The sequence below is a fragment of the Haemaphysalis longicornis genome, unplaced genomic scaffold, assembly GCF_048455015.1.
Source record: "Haemaphysalis longicornis isolate Haplotype H1 unplaced genomic scaffold, Haemaphysalis longicornis Haplotype H1 scaffold_138, whole genome shotgun sequence".
NCBI lineage: Eukaryota > Metazoa > Arthropoda > Arachnida > Ixodida > Ixodidae > Haemaphysalis > Haemaphysalis longicornis.
This window is the reverse complement of record NW_027526243.1, coordinates 543,433-558,641: the sequence shown is the minus strand read 5'-3', so window position 1 is coordinate 558,641 and position 15,209 is coordinate 543,433. Positions and strand designations below refer to the sequence as shown.

At 45.3% G+C, this 15,209-nt stretch overlaps 1 long non-coding RNA gene across 1 annotated transcript; it reads right to left on the bottom strand.

The window, feature by feature from the left end:
• Nucleotides 1–7,616: 7,616 nt before the first annotated feature.
• LOC144164765 (uncharacterized) lies at nucleotides 7,617–14,688 on the bottom strand. The gene is made up of 2 exons (XR_013321240.1): nucleotides 14,149–14,688; nucleotides 7,617–11,068 (listed from the first exon to the last, which is right to left on the bottom strand). It is a non-coding gene; the product is annotated as an uncharacterized LOC144164765 (long non-coding RNA).
• Nucleotides 14,689–15,209: the final 521 nt, after the last annotated feature.

Here is a 15,209-nt window from a genome sequence, read left to right as displayed (position 1 = left end):
ACAAAGATCACCGTGGGATGTCTCGCGTGTGAATGTGAGGAGGGCAGTATGCAGAGACGCATATGCGAGGGCCCGGAGGAGATGGAGCTGGAGGAAACCGCAGCAGTTCCCACCTCCGCCGCACCGCCTGTGCCACCCGGGGCGCTCCTGACGCCCTCGGCGGTCGCGGCCAAAACGAAGGGCACCGCAAAGGGTGCCAGGTCCGGGGGGTCTGGTACGCCGGGTACCCCTTCCAAATCAGATGATGACTTGGATGTGGGACCCTTCCTCTCTGCTTCGCAGCGGAAGGAACGGGTCCCCCCATCTAAACCTCCAGAGGAGGTAAAGAAACCCCGTCCAAGAGTCCAAGCCCCGAAAGACCCTACATAAATAGTCACACTCCAGTAGCTCTAATACATAATAATGGGAAGAGAAAATATCGTTCAATGGAACTGCAGAGGCCTTCTAAATAATCTTGACGACGTCTATGAGATTCTGCATGCTAATCAGCCAAGTGTAATGTGTGTTCAGGAAACACACCTGAATTCCAAGAACACAAATTTCTTGAATAGTTACCTGGTATACAGAAAGGACAGGGTTGGCTGCACACACTCTTCTGGCGGTGTGGCCATAATAGCCCGCAAATCTTTAGCATGCCACCCTGTCACCTTGAACACTATCCTGGAGGCTGTGGCAATTCGAACGATAATATTTAATAGGTTGATAACGGTATGCTCCATATACATTCCACCTGATGTTTCACTTTTAAGCTCTGACTTCGAGGCGCTGGTTGACCAGCTGCCCGAACCATACATCCTGACAGGCGACCTTAATGCTCACAACACTCTTTGGGGCTCTTCTCGCACGGATGCCCGAGGTCGCCTCATAGAGAAATTCCTTACATCCTCAGGAGCATGCCTTTTCAACAGTAAACAGCCTACATACCATAACATAGGACACAACACATACTCATGTCTTGACTTGGCGATTGGCTCCGCAGTTCTCTTTCCTCTTCTCGAGTGGGGTGTGGGAACTGACCCATATGGCAGTGACCACTTCCCCACCTCACTCACATACATAGGTAAAGGCCCATGCAGTCTATCTTCCCATAATAGGTTCAATGAAGCACGAGCTAACTGGAATACATTTACAGAGACATCCAAACTACACCACACATCCATAGGACACCTACACGTCGAAGAAGCTACCCAACTCCTCACGGCGCACATCCTCGACGCCGCCGAAAAGTCCATTCCCCACGTCTCTGGTGCCCCGCGCAACCAGCGGAGGCCGTGGTGGAATGAGGACTGTAGGCGGGCGCGAGAGGCCCAGAACAAGGCGTGGGGTATCCTGCGCAGGTACCCCACGTCGGGAAACCTTTTATTGTTCAAAAGGGCTAAGGCGATGGGAAAACGTGTGCGCCGTGAGGCAAAACGAGAGAGTTGGCGCTCATTCGTAACATCCATAAACTCTTACACTGACTCTCGCAAAGTCTGGACACGAATACGCAAACTAAAAGGACAACAGACACACAGCCTGCCCCTGGTCAGTACAACAGGGGACAAACTGGAAGACCAGGCTAACGCACTCGCACTACACTTCCAACACGTGTCCAGTTCAGCACACTACACTAGCACTTTCATGAAACACAAACAATTGGCCGAAAAGAAGTCTTTACGTGATAATGATAAGTCAACCTCCTCTTATAACTCGGAGTTTTCACTTCATGAGCTGAGGACCGCTCTGAGCACTTGTAAACCCTCAGCTCCAGGCCCAGACAACATCACATATACAATGATACAGCACCTACACTCAGACACTCTTCTAACACTCCTCCACCTATATAACAAGATTTGGCTTTCGGGGCACATTCCTCGCTCTTGGAGGGAGGCCATAGTAGTGGCTTTCCTAAAAGAAGGGAAGGACTCTTCCTCTCCTTCTAGTTACCGGCCCATTGCTTTGACAAGTTGCCTGTGCAAGCTCCTCGAGAAGATGATAAACCGTAGGCTCGTGTACTTCCTTGAGTACAGCGGTCTTCTCGAGAGCTGCCAGGCAGGCTTCCGGGCAGGGCGATCCACAAATGATCAATTAGTTGCACTGGAATCTTACATTAAGGATGCCTTTATACACAGACAGTACTGCATGACCGTATTTTTTGATATCGAGAAAGCTTATGATACGGCATGGCGTTATGGCATTCTTGCAGACCTAAAATCCTATGGTGTGACAGGTAACATGCTTAGTACTCTTTCAAGCTACCTGTCCGAACGAACATTTCGTGTCAGGGTCGGTTCGGCACTTTCAAACGTTCACGTGCAGGAGAATGGCGTGCCTCAAGGTGGCGTATTGAGCTGCACCTTGTTTATAGTTAAGATGAACTCTCTCCGAAAGGCACTGCCGCCAACCATATCCTGCTTGATGTATGTAGATGACGTTCAAATATCTTTCAAATCATGTAACATATCCATTTGTGAACGTCAGGTCCAGCTTGGGGTAAATAAACTTTCTCGCTGGGCAGATGAAAATGGGTTTAAACTTAATCCTTCTAAAAGTACCTGCGTTGTATTCTCAAAAAGGCGGGGCATCCTGCCCGATCCCGACTTAAAACTCTTTGGTGACTCGATTCCAGTAAAAAGAGAGCACAAGTTTTTGGGTGTGGTGTTTGACGAGAAACTCTCTTTCATACCCCACATAAAACGACTCAAACAAAAATGCCTAAAAACAATGAATATTCTAAAAGTCCTGTCTCACCAATCGTACGGTGCAGACAAACAACTCCTGCTTCGACTTTATGCCGCGTTGGTGGGGTCACGGTTGGACTACGGAAGCGTTGTGTATGGGTCAGCCACAAAAACAGCACTTAAAATGCTCGACCCAGTGCTTCACTTGGGGCTTCGCCTGTCTTGTGGGGCATTCCGTACCAGTCCTGTCCACAGTCTTTATGCAGAGTGTGACAAATGGTGCTTAGCGTACCAGCGAACTTATGTTGACCTCCTATATGCCTCCAAAATCTCATCAATGAATAACCATCCCTTTAAACCGGTTTTTAATGATACATCCACAACTAAACTCTTTTTAAACCGCCCATCAATTTCCGTTCCCTTCTCGCAGAGAGTGAGGGACGAGGTGACTATTCATGAGGTCTCCCTCTTAGACACATTCAAATCATCTCACACTGATCTTGTAGCACCATGGCATCTTCGTCCTGTAGCATGTGACTTGTCTTTCGTACAATACAATAAGAACAGGACACCAAGAAGTGGGATTTTGCAGCATTTCATGCATCTGCAGAATAAATACAGGGCTGCAGAGTTTTTCAGCGATGCATCTAAAACGTCCACTGCGGTGTCTTGTGCTGCGCATGGGCCCAATTTTGAAGCATGTAGAACAATGAATGTTAATACAAGTATTTTTACGGCAGAGGCATATGGCATATTTCTAGTTGTAAGTCACATAGTTGAACATCACATTCCTACATCCGTCATTTATACAGATTCCTTGAGCGTCGTCCGTGCATTATCATCCGGAAAGTCATCAAAAAACCATGTCATTAATCTTGTCTTCAGAACGATTATGGTAGCTTATTCTTCAAACCTTGGGGTGACTGTGTGTTGGGTGCCAGGCCACTCTGGCATTGGCGGTAATGAAGTGGCGGATGAAATGGCCGCCAATGCTGCACTCCGAAACACAGTCGACATGTCAACACTACCTTACACAGACCTCAAGCCACACATTAGACAACAACTCCGTAAAACTTGGCAAGCAGACTGGAGCGAACAGACAGACAACAAACTACATGTAATAAAACCACACCTGGGACAATACACTACTGACTCACACAACAGGCACATTGAAGTTACCCTAGCTAGGTTACGGATAGGCCATACGCATGTAACGCACTCCCACCTGCTCACGGGATCTCCAAGACCCCTGTGTAGCAGGTGTGGGGAGGGCCTATCCGTAGTCCACATACTCATACAATGCAAGGCACTTGACACAACACGACACAAACACTTCAGAGAACTCTACAGACAACATATTCCCCTACACCCATCTCTGTTTCTAGGTGACGATGCCATGGTTTCTGTGAAACGCGTTTTTAAATATTTGTCAGATGTTAAGTTTTTAAACCTCATTTCCTATCATGCGTAATCACATCTGGCCCTATCCACCAGCCATCACCATTATCTTTATTGATCTTACTACGTCCAGTTTGGACATTTTATACCTACCTTTTGTGGTAATCACTTGTTTTCATTAAATAACTTCTCTGGCGCTCTTTGCCCTCGTTGGCCTTGCGCCATTAAACACCAACCATCATCATCAGTATGCAGAGACAGCTGCTACTTACAAAAGCATATTACCGGAGTGAATTGCCTGCTTCAGTGTCCATTTGCATGTTTTTGCGTATAAAAGTAAGCTGCGTGTCTGCACGATTTCAATTGCAAACTTGGCAGTGTTGTACCCGGATCAAGGAAGAGTGCGTTTGGAGGAACACACACCGTTGGGCATGATGCCACAGATTGTATGATTTATTATAGTGCTTGTGCTATGGAAGCATTTGCTTTGACAGAAATTTTATATGTTCTGCTTAGGTGTGCAGTTCAGCCCAGTTCAAACGAGCCATTGAACAAGCCAAGTTGCATTGCATAGCTGTGCCATTGCTGCCTCTGGTCTGCTGCCTCTTGTCTACTTAGAACAGCGGCAAATGATATCATTACTTGTTTCCTCTAGTGGACTTGCACATGCAGAGCATACATTTGAAAAGTTAAGCTTGATCATTTGGGGCTATTGATTTGGGTCCGCATCCGCTTCAGTGACTGGTGCTTAGAGGGCACAGTTAAACGGCAGTTCACAGGCAAATTGACTTGCACTTGATGCCAATGGCTGTCACTGGCATTCTCCACTAGTGGGGCTGTAGTAGCAGTTTGCATGGGCAGTTCTTGCTGAATAGCTTGCATTTTAATGCTGGCTGTCCCTTCTTCATGCAGGAAATGGGTGTGTATAGTGTTCTACTGTGTGGTGAGACTTTCCTTTTCCCCCTCTTTGCTGCTCCCACTGCAATGAACTGCCTGTGCCTTGGGCAGCCCTTTTCTTGAAAGCTGTGCTGACCACAAAAGGTGTGCAAACAAATCTGTGACAAACATTTACCTTTCAGGCGACTACGTAACCGGCAAAACTAACTGTTGCCTTGAGCCAACTTGTCTCATCTATTGAAACATTCTGTCCGCCCATTTGTGTGTGCATTTTTTTCTCTTGTTTCTAATGAATTTGTGAGAACTCATTTTAAAATAAAATTGAGAAACACTCCCTGTCTCTCGGTCTTCAAATTTTAGCTGTGAGGCATTGTTGACCAAGTGGTACAGGTTCCGTCAGAAGTAATGGGAGCACGGGAGCTGTGGCCGAACCGCATCGGAGCGCCACAGCTCCGATGCGGTTATCATCGCATTGGCTATTACCGCTGGGCTATCACCGCTTGCCGACGGTGATAGCCCATCTATACTTCTCAACTCACTTCTTTTAACACGGCTTTGAGCAAATTATTCGCAGCATACTACTGGTCTCGGCGATGGCGCTGGTAGCAGAGGTGGTATCTGGCAGCGTCGCTCACACACTTTCAGCGTCCGCGAGCTGCTGGAGAAGCGTCGTAATCGCAAGGGTCTGAAATGACAATTTCTCTTTTATAATATGTTTGGGTGGGTATGCTATGAGTGCCATCACTGAGACCAGTATGCTGCGAATAATTTGCTCGAAGCCGTGTTAAAAGAAGTGGGTTGAGAAGTATAGATGGGCTATCACTGTCGGCAAGCGCGCATGCGTGTTCTGCTCCTTTCGTTTACCGCCGGTGCAGCTACACGGCGCTCCTATTAGGTTCGGCCGCAGCTCCTGTGCTCCAATTACTTTTGACTGCACCTGTACATCTCTACCCGACTTAATGTGCATAGTAGCACGCATCATTGTCAGGCTTTCTTTCACTGGGAGAAAAGGCTGCAGTTCAAAATAAAATGATCTGGCAAAGCTAAAATTCACTTAAGGCATGATGCCTAACCCTAGTACCAAATCAAGACAAAAAATGTCACTAATGATACATAAGGCCATTACGAAGTTCTATTACATAAATTACAAGCTATTACGACTTGCTTGAAAGTGACTTTTGTCCAAGTCAGTTTGAAAAGGATTGCAGAACATAGCTAACTAAACAAAACATGAGACACGATTACTGAACATGCACTGGCACTTGCACAGGCACCGCGTGACACGACTGCTGTGCCGCCTGTTGCTGCGGCCTCAACGGGGACACTACTGCATAGTAAACTGGCTCACACAGTGCCATGGCTTTCCATCGCCTGCTTTCAGGTCTCTACATTATACTGATAACTCCACAGCCCGGACTTGAGCTGTCAGTGAAGTTTGTTCTCTCTCTCTCTCTTTCTGCATTGCAAAGATTATTAAAAATTGCCCTGTCATGGTCATCCATACGTGTGCAATAGAAATAGCAACCCACAAAAGAAACAGCAACCCACAAAAGACTCACATATTGTTGCCTCATTCGGGTCTGATAGCGGGATCTGTGTGCCGTTACCAGCAGGCTTTGCTTATAGTGATGCTGATCTGCCTCCAAATTCAGGCCTTGCTTAGGAGCTAACAAACAATATTGACACATACAGCAAATGCACGTTAAGGGGCGACCGCAAGCTTTGCTTTGGCTTTGCTAATAACAGAACAGTTGTGATTGAGAAGTGCTCAAGCTGTGGGAGCAAGCTACTCACATGAGAGTATGTGATGATGAAGCTTTCTGGGTAGCACTCGTTCGCTGTCATCTTGGCGGCGGTGCCTCACATCAAAAGTTCATTCACATGCATGTTTTACAAAATCATGTGACAATATGTACATATTGCTTGCTATGATAAACACTAGCTGATTGTTTCTTGTTTTTTTTTCTGTGTACCTGACAAAACTTAAGACATTACAAATTAAAGCATGATTTCTCACAATTTTTAAAATGTAATCAAAGAAATGTACACTGCAGCACCTCACTGCATCAAGACCATCAAAATGAACATTTCTTGAAGGAGTTGTTTGAAAATTTCACTAACAATAAAATTAAAATTGGTGGCACTTTAATAGTGGCTTCACAACGCTGGTCTTTGGCAAACTTCAGGCCACATTTTCTGACATTGCAGTCGCATCAGAGTTAACTGTCATCTTGCACTGCACCCTGCACAAATGATGCAAAATTCGAAGTGCTCGCCTTTCCAGGGCGGCAAAACACATGGAAATAAATCCCTAGAAAAACTGCAAATGTTTCTTTTCGGCTTCAACAACACTGTGTTGCCAACAGAACTATAAAAAGTCCTACACACTCTTCGAGCTCAAAAGGCTTGTACACAACTTCTGCTGATTTCAGCTGGCTACCTAACTCATTATGGCAATTACAATGCAGCGGTGCCACTTGACGCTTTTTTTTTTCCACGGCATGGTTGGGGCAGTTTTCCGGGAGATTTATGGCCATTCCTGTACAATCGGAAGAGTTTGCAGGTATGTTTTCCATCCTAGCATAGCTCATAACGAACAAAAACCAAGGTGGGCCCAGGTTTCACCACATGACATACACCCTTACGTTGGCTTCACTAGAGTGTGGCGAAGAGCATGATAAGCTTTTATTGCGAAAGCATTAGTTAACTATGTCAGTCAAAAATCCGGCATCCATGGCATACAAAATGCCCAAAGGATGGTACACAGAATGGGCGACGCACAGCGCAGAATATATGGCGGACCACTCAAAGGATAAAAAATGAGCCCATGAATACTAAGCATGATGCCACATGTCCCAGAGAACCTCCTACAAAGTAACTAATTGAGTTGAAAAAGAAATTTGGTAAATGGATTCAAAGCAGGATCTTCCAGAATGCTAAGTGAGCACAGATCCCCTAGACAACCAGAGCTTGAAGATTCTAGCTGGTTAATGGGCAACCTAGAGAAAGGGTTATGGCCTCTGGATTAAAAATGTGTTATGAATACATACACAGTGCTACTGAAGAAATTTGAGCATGCTATTTACATGGGTACAGTGAGTCAACTTTCACTAATATGAAGTCAACGTGGGCTGCAAGAAACCTCCAATTAACCGAACTTTCAATTAAACAAAAGGCACAAGAACAGCATTGTTGTTATTGCATAGCAAGTCTGCCTTCTTGATTTCATTCAGAATCTTGACTTTTGCAGCAAAGTCGAGTGTGTGACACCGGTTGCCACGATAGTTGAGACTTATCGCTAAAATCGAAGCATCCACCACAAAACTCGCTCACACGGTGCTGTGAGCACCAAAGAAGTCTGAGGACCATAAAAGAGACAGATGCATAGGATTGAGCGAGTTCCGACCAACCCCCCACTTTGTCAACTGTACAAGCCTCAGCTGCGGTGGCACCACGCCAGCACAGAACACCCCACTGTTTTTCCACCTGAAATTTTTGAATTTTATATATAAATGACAGTCACCTCGATGCCCTTTACTCAAAATAACTTTTGGCCAATTAACCAATATAATAGGTTTTAGCTTCAAATTATTGAGCAATGTCTTCCATTGGATTGCACATAAAATTGCTGGAACCAGCACACCAGTTCAAATAACCCGAAGTTTGTGACTTCAAGCTAACAACAGTTGCCTGTAGCAGTGAATTTTAAGCAAGGCTAAAGTTAGAGTAACAAAGCCTGTTTCCGCCCACAGCATATATGAAAGGCTACAGGGACAAATGGGCAAGCCTGTCAGCCATAGCTATCAAAAGTGAAAGAAAATGTTGCAAAGGGAAAAGGATGATGACGATAACGAAAGGACACGTGTGTAAGACTGGACACGTGTCACCGTATGCCCCAAGTCACTGCCATGCATAGAATGATTGAGCTGCCTTCCATGCAACACTTGTTTTACAAATTTTGTCGGTGCCATGTATACTGCGATGGACTCTGAACTGTCTACATCAAACAGCAGCCGTGAAAAATGGTCACACATGGTAATAGCACATCGCTTCCATAATTCAACACTAATACTTTCGCATTCACTACACCACAAGAAGTGCTAAGATGTTCCAAAACTTTCTGCGTGCATTAACCTAAACAAACACAACAGTACCAGCATAAATGTGACACTGCAAACACAACTCGACACAACTGATTTATCTATATTTGAGTGGTGTGGTTATAAATACTACAGTCAAGGCCAGCAACATTCTGAAGTCCTGGAAATTGAGGCATGGAACAATTTACCCATAAAACCCCACATTGAGCATTGGCAGCACAGGTTGGATTGCATTTTAGATACTCTAAGCACCCTGAAAGGCTTTACATAGCGGAATACACAACATGGAGTACAGGTTATAACTAAAGAAAGCAAGAGGTAAAACACCAAGAACCAGGGAAAAAGAAAGATACACAGAGAAATATGCAAGGTCAATATGGTACAGATCGTACGGCATACTGCATGTACATAAATAATACAAACAAAAAGAAAGTGGCACACCCCAAACAGTTCAAATATCAATGAATATAAGTGGAAGTGTCATTATTACTGACACTACTATGAAACAACGTTTCATTTATTCTTCAACACCAGAGGAAAATTTGAATTCTTAACTCCATACTTTTTTGTATGTGTGTCCTCATTTATGCACATGAGCATGGGCATTGGCAGGGCGGTGCGAAAGGGGCACTTGCCCCCTCCCCCTGCGCTTTCCCTCCCCCAGCGATGCAACGGCTGGGTTTGCCTCCCTCCTCCCAACGCCGATGCACGTGCGTGAGCTATATGCTGAAAACATGTCATCAGGTAGCAAGAATGAGTTACTACAGGAGCAGTAAAGAAAACAAAAAATGGTTATGTTAAGCAATGGTAGAAATAGAAATGTTGCTTTAGTTTTTGGACTGCCCACTGAGCGAGGAAATTTTATTCTGAATCACCTTGATGATATTAGTAAAGTTATATGCTGTGGGTGCTGAGCAATTAATGTGGACCCCACCATTGCCAAGATTATGGCAATGTAAGCGCTATGTCTTGCTGAAAGATTTAACCCTTTCAGACGCTGCTCGCTATTTCCCGCTTCTAATTTTTTCTTTTTCTTTCTATGCTCTGTATCTCACCAAATAAGATGAATTGGCATGTTACTGAGCCCAGCACAATCGTACTTTTTTTTTAGTCGTACAGAATTGTGTACCTAGCGTTACAGAGGTCAGGAGCGTCAAGTAGTGCTGAATATTTCCACATACGTATATATTTGTGTGATATGCATAGCTACTATATTTTTTAGGGCCCCAAGTTTTTTGAGAAAACGAGGAGAAAGAGCTGAAAAGCCCCCCACTGAGGCCATCGCGTGCGTGCGTCACCATTTTGTTTGTTTACGCTCTTAGTAACCTTACTAGCCACAAGATGGCCATAAAATCTTCACTGTTAGATGAAGGATACAAAATTATGCTAAACTAGTGAAAACTTTCAGCTTTGGTATTTTCTTTTGTAAAAAATCGCAGGGTTGAAATGTACACAGTTGTGTACATAGGGTGTTTGAGAAAACTGAGTTTATTAATTGAATGTGTGCAGTTACCCTGCGTAAGCACTGAAAAATGATCTTGGCATATCATGCTACTGCATGGGCAGTTTCTAAATGTTTTGGAAGTACAAGGGTATCTGTAATACACAAGTTGGGCCTGGCTTTCACGCACTAGGCCATGTTCCACACAGCTTCACATTGTGGAAGTCTGCCTGTTCCATAAAAAATGCTCCCATGGAAGGATGCTTGTTCTATATGCTGTTTTTGTGCATCACAATAACCTGCTTTGTAGGGTGCTTTGTTTCACAGTACACTAAGCGCAGCCACTAAGGTGGGCTAAATGTCTTTGAGCAACACATCTAACCAATACTTTTTCCTGAAATGTCACTGCACATATATGACGCAACATGTATACGCAATTCACACATTAGTATGAACTAACAACACCATTTTCACCAGAATGCAAGTTGATGCTTTGTTGCAAAAGAAAATTACCACCACTTTTCGGAATGCATCATGTGGAACCTCCCTCCACTGGTATCCTGAGCCGATGCCTGCACAAGAACAGCACGATTAAATGGCGCAAGATAAATTTACATTTGATTCACAACAGCTCAACTTACTCTGTGCAGATATAATTCATCACAAAGGCGGCTTTGAGCTACAAGTTTCAAGACACTGTCCTGAAAGCCATGGGCAGCAAGTTAGTGTACACGTTTCAATAATCAGTATTGTGTCCCGGGCCTATGAGAGAGAGCGATAGAAATTATTTATTGATTGCTACGGCAAGGTGGGTGACCCTAGTCCAGGGCTCCAGCTTCCAAGGTGGCGGTGGCTGCTCTGGCGACTGTTTGGCACTGCCTGTCATAGCTGGCGCAAGCCAGGATGTCATTCCACTGATTTTCTGTTAGGGGGGGCTTGTTAATTTAGTCGTACATTGCTGCTGTATGGTAGAGGGCGACTAGTTGGTTGCACTTGGGGGACAGCTTCGGGTATTGGGTTGGGTAAGGTTTGTGTAGTCTGGAGAGGTGGGTGAAGGTGTTTGTTTGAATACAGCAGAGTGCGGTTTCATTCTGTCGTCGTAACTTGGGTAGAGGGGATGGGACTTCGATTTGAGTTGCTTTGTGGTAGGTTTTAGTATTTCAGAATCTACAGTCATTACAGGGACAGAAAAATTATTTGGGGCTGTCAGGTTACGGTAGGGCACATGAGCCTGTTGATTACCCTCTAGAGTTTCCTGGCCAGGTGCCTACATGGTTTTGATTGGGTTATTTGATCTGCAGCCGACTGCCATTTTGTGGGCTGTTCTGCCAATGCACTCCCTTGCCTACTGTTTGCAGGCATTTTGGGAGCCCCAAATAGTCTGTGGTCAAGCATGTTGCTGACCTGAATTGATAACTAGAAATATTGCTGCTGCTTCTCCTTAGAGTGGGTGAGGTTGCCCATAAGTACTGGCAGTGATAGCTTGTCTCTGGGTTGGGTTGTGAGCACAGGTGGTTGCTATGCCACTAGTATTTCTATAATGGCAGTATCTATGTAGCACATATACAGTGAATTCCTGTATGTTCTTTCTATGTAACAACATCTGTCTAGCTTTCAGCCATGGTGGAGTGCCGTGTTCACGCTTTTGGGCATAGGCACTACTGTCAGTGTCCCGGATATGTAATTGGTGGTTATGTATAATGTGTCATGTAATCGGTAGCCCAGTCGCTATAGTTTCCTTTATCCCTGTGGCTAGTTCTTAACTTTTTGAACTGACTGATTCTGAGTGCCTGGAGTAATTCTTTGACTAAAATGCTCAGTGGAAAAATCAGAGTTATTCTGAAACCACAAAATAACCCCAGAAAAAACATACCTGCCACCCACCACGATGGCAATCAACATAGACAGGAAACCCATCTCAACAGTAAAGACTGTAAATGTACTTGGCCTGAAACTACAACAGAGCAGTAGCTGCACAACAGCTATAGGCACCATATAGTGAAGAAGCCAGAACAAACCTTACGAACAAAAACGATTAAAGCCCCAAGTTGGGCGAGTTTGCTGCTAACCAATGAGCTCGTACTGCTAGCGAACATGACACTGGACGAAAAAAAGGTAAGGATGAAACACACGCTAGACTTCAACTCGGTTTATGCCCTAAGAAACAAGGAAACACGCATATATGTACACGAAACAAGAAAATGATAAACAAACATTCGTTCGTAAAAACAAGACGCTCCATTCTTCACACCCACTCTTATCGCCATGTTGTCACTGAAGCACAAGCACAGTGCCAGCCCACATTACAGGACATGCTCTCTACTGATACGTGTACACAGCAGTCACCTATCACCCAAGCTCAGTTGAAGTTTACTCGGGTGCAACTTAAGAACAACGATGATGATTGCTAGTGGTATCCCCTTTGTAGCAGGGTGACAACGTGTCATCTTATAAAAAAAAACTAATATACCCATGTCTTATACTCTTCGTCTATTGCTAGCACTGGTCCTAGAGCAAACACAAAATACACATTTTTTCTGCTGCCGGTGGTCCTACGCAACATTTCCCTCTCTGCCTTTCATCGCCTCAACAGGGCTGAAGTTTTGCTATCTGCCTTGCTTCTTTTTTGGTTACCTTGGCTGTCTTTGATTCTCCACTGTTCTTTCCATATTTCATCGTTAGCCTTCTAGTCCTCCTTAGCCGCTGCACATGCACGCTTTTCATGTATAGGGTACCTAAAAACTAGCTTTCCACCTACGTTGATCCATTGCTCTCAACCTCCCATAAAACATTTTACTTGGAGCTTCTCGAACTTCAAACAACGCCCAGCCCATATCTCCCTGCACTGCTTCGTTAGTTGTTCTACCATGCGCTCCTAATTTCAAACGGCTTACAGTTCTCTGGCTCACTTCAAGGCATGCTAGAGCGTCTGATTTTTGCTTAAGCAGAGTACTGCATTCGCAAACGTGAGACCCGGAACAATTACTCCTTTCCACATTCTTCTCACTACTTCCTATTTGTTATACCCCCAAAGAGCCCTATGCTTCTATATGACTGCGTTTTGCTTTCCTTTACCCGTTGCTCCTCGCGAGTTCTTAAATAGTTGTTTGCTAGCAGTACAAGTTCATTACCTACGAATGATAAACCCACTACATAAGAAATGACATGAAGTGAGGGGGGCATATAAAAATTGTAACTTACTACTATTAATTACACTGGCTCTGTCTAGTCAGTGAGCAGAAGCGGTGCGGCCGGTAGAGTAAAAATCAAGGCTGCACCGCTTTAAGGTCGGGTAAAAATAAAGAAATCACAGTCTACACATTGTCGCATGATCATGTAACACTCTGTAGACTTTTACCAATTGTAAAAATCTATCGGGTAATTTCGCCAGTTGCACGCTAGGCCCCATTTCTGTGCCTTGAAAACATTCAATATAGCAGTTACTCCACGAACGTCATAGCATAAATTAAATGAAATCGGAGTTAGCCACACAGTCAAGAAATACTCGAGGCCTCATTCTCATGAGAACGTTGAGAAGCGCAGGTGACAGTTCACCTGGGCTTATCAACCTTCGTACGGAACTTCCCCGAGTACTAAGACAAAACAGCTGATAAGAATACATCCAGTTAAGCAAAGAACGCAGCGTACTCACGTTAAGCACTCCTGTTCCCTTAGCGGATGCGCTTTCTCCATCGACGATGTCACTCGCTACGCTCTGCTTTACTGAAAATTAAGTTGTGCCACCGGCGTGCCAACAATGCTTACGCGGCTCACTTAAAGGCGTGAAATGGTATGTATGCCTGATGCCCGACGTTTCGTCGATTTTGTCGTCCGACGCCCGTGTCGAGCCACGGCCGAACCACAGAACAGGGGCTAGAGTTAGCCGAGCAAAGCAGCCGACATTCGACCCTTTTTTGCCTTTTTCATGGAGGATGCTTTTTTCTGTGTGTATTAACAGATGGCGCAACACGCGTAAACGATCTCTGAAGGTACTCACAGAAGGAACGTTTTATAGTTGAAAAGCTTTTAATCAGTTTACATTTTAGGTTTGCAAATAAACTTGACTTGCAAACTCTCCTGATTGCGTAGCATTTCTTTTATTTTGGTGTTTTGTTTGTTGGTGACGTCACCGGAACTTCTTGGCTACCGCCCACAGCGAGACGGAATCACGCCCGCCGCACCTGCTGTTGAGAGCGAGGAGGGTACGGGGGAGACGCGCACCTGCGCCTCGACGCGACGCGCATGCGCAGTGAGCGTGTGGACGGCGCCGACAACATCGACGAGTGACATCGCGAGCCTAAGAAATGCTCCACATTTAAAAGCAGACTGAGATGCTTCAATCTTCGAACGCAGTACGCGACTAGGTGCGGCAGAGGACGAGCGTCCGGGCAGAGTCCGTCAATGCTTTTCGAAAAGCATTGACGGACTCTGGTCCGGGCTAACGAGGACAGCGGGGGAGCTGCCTCAGGCGTTAGCATTCGGCGACGGCGGTTAACTGCGAGCCTCCGTGCATAACGAGGGCAGCGGGGAGCTGCCACAAGCGTCAGCCTTTTGGCGGCGCGAAGCGTGGGCGGAAGCAAAGAAAGGACAGGGTCCAGCCAAGTCTCGGTTCTCGATCCCGCTCACGACCAACAGACCGACTCACCACACTACATTTTCGTTATACTAACATAGATGGCACCACGCTACGCTACAAGTGTGCAGAGCTGGGTT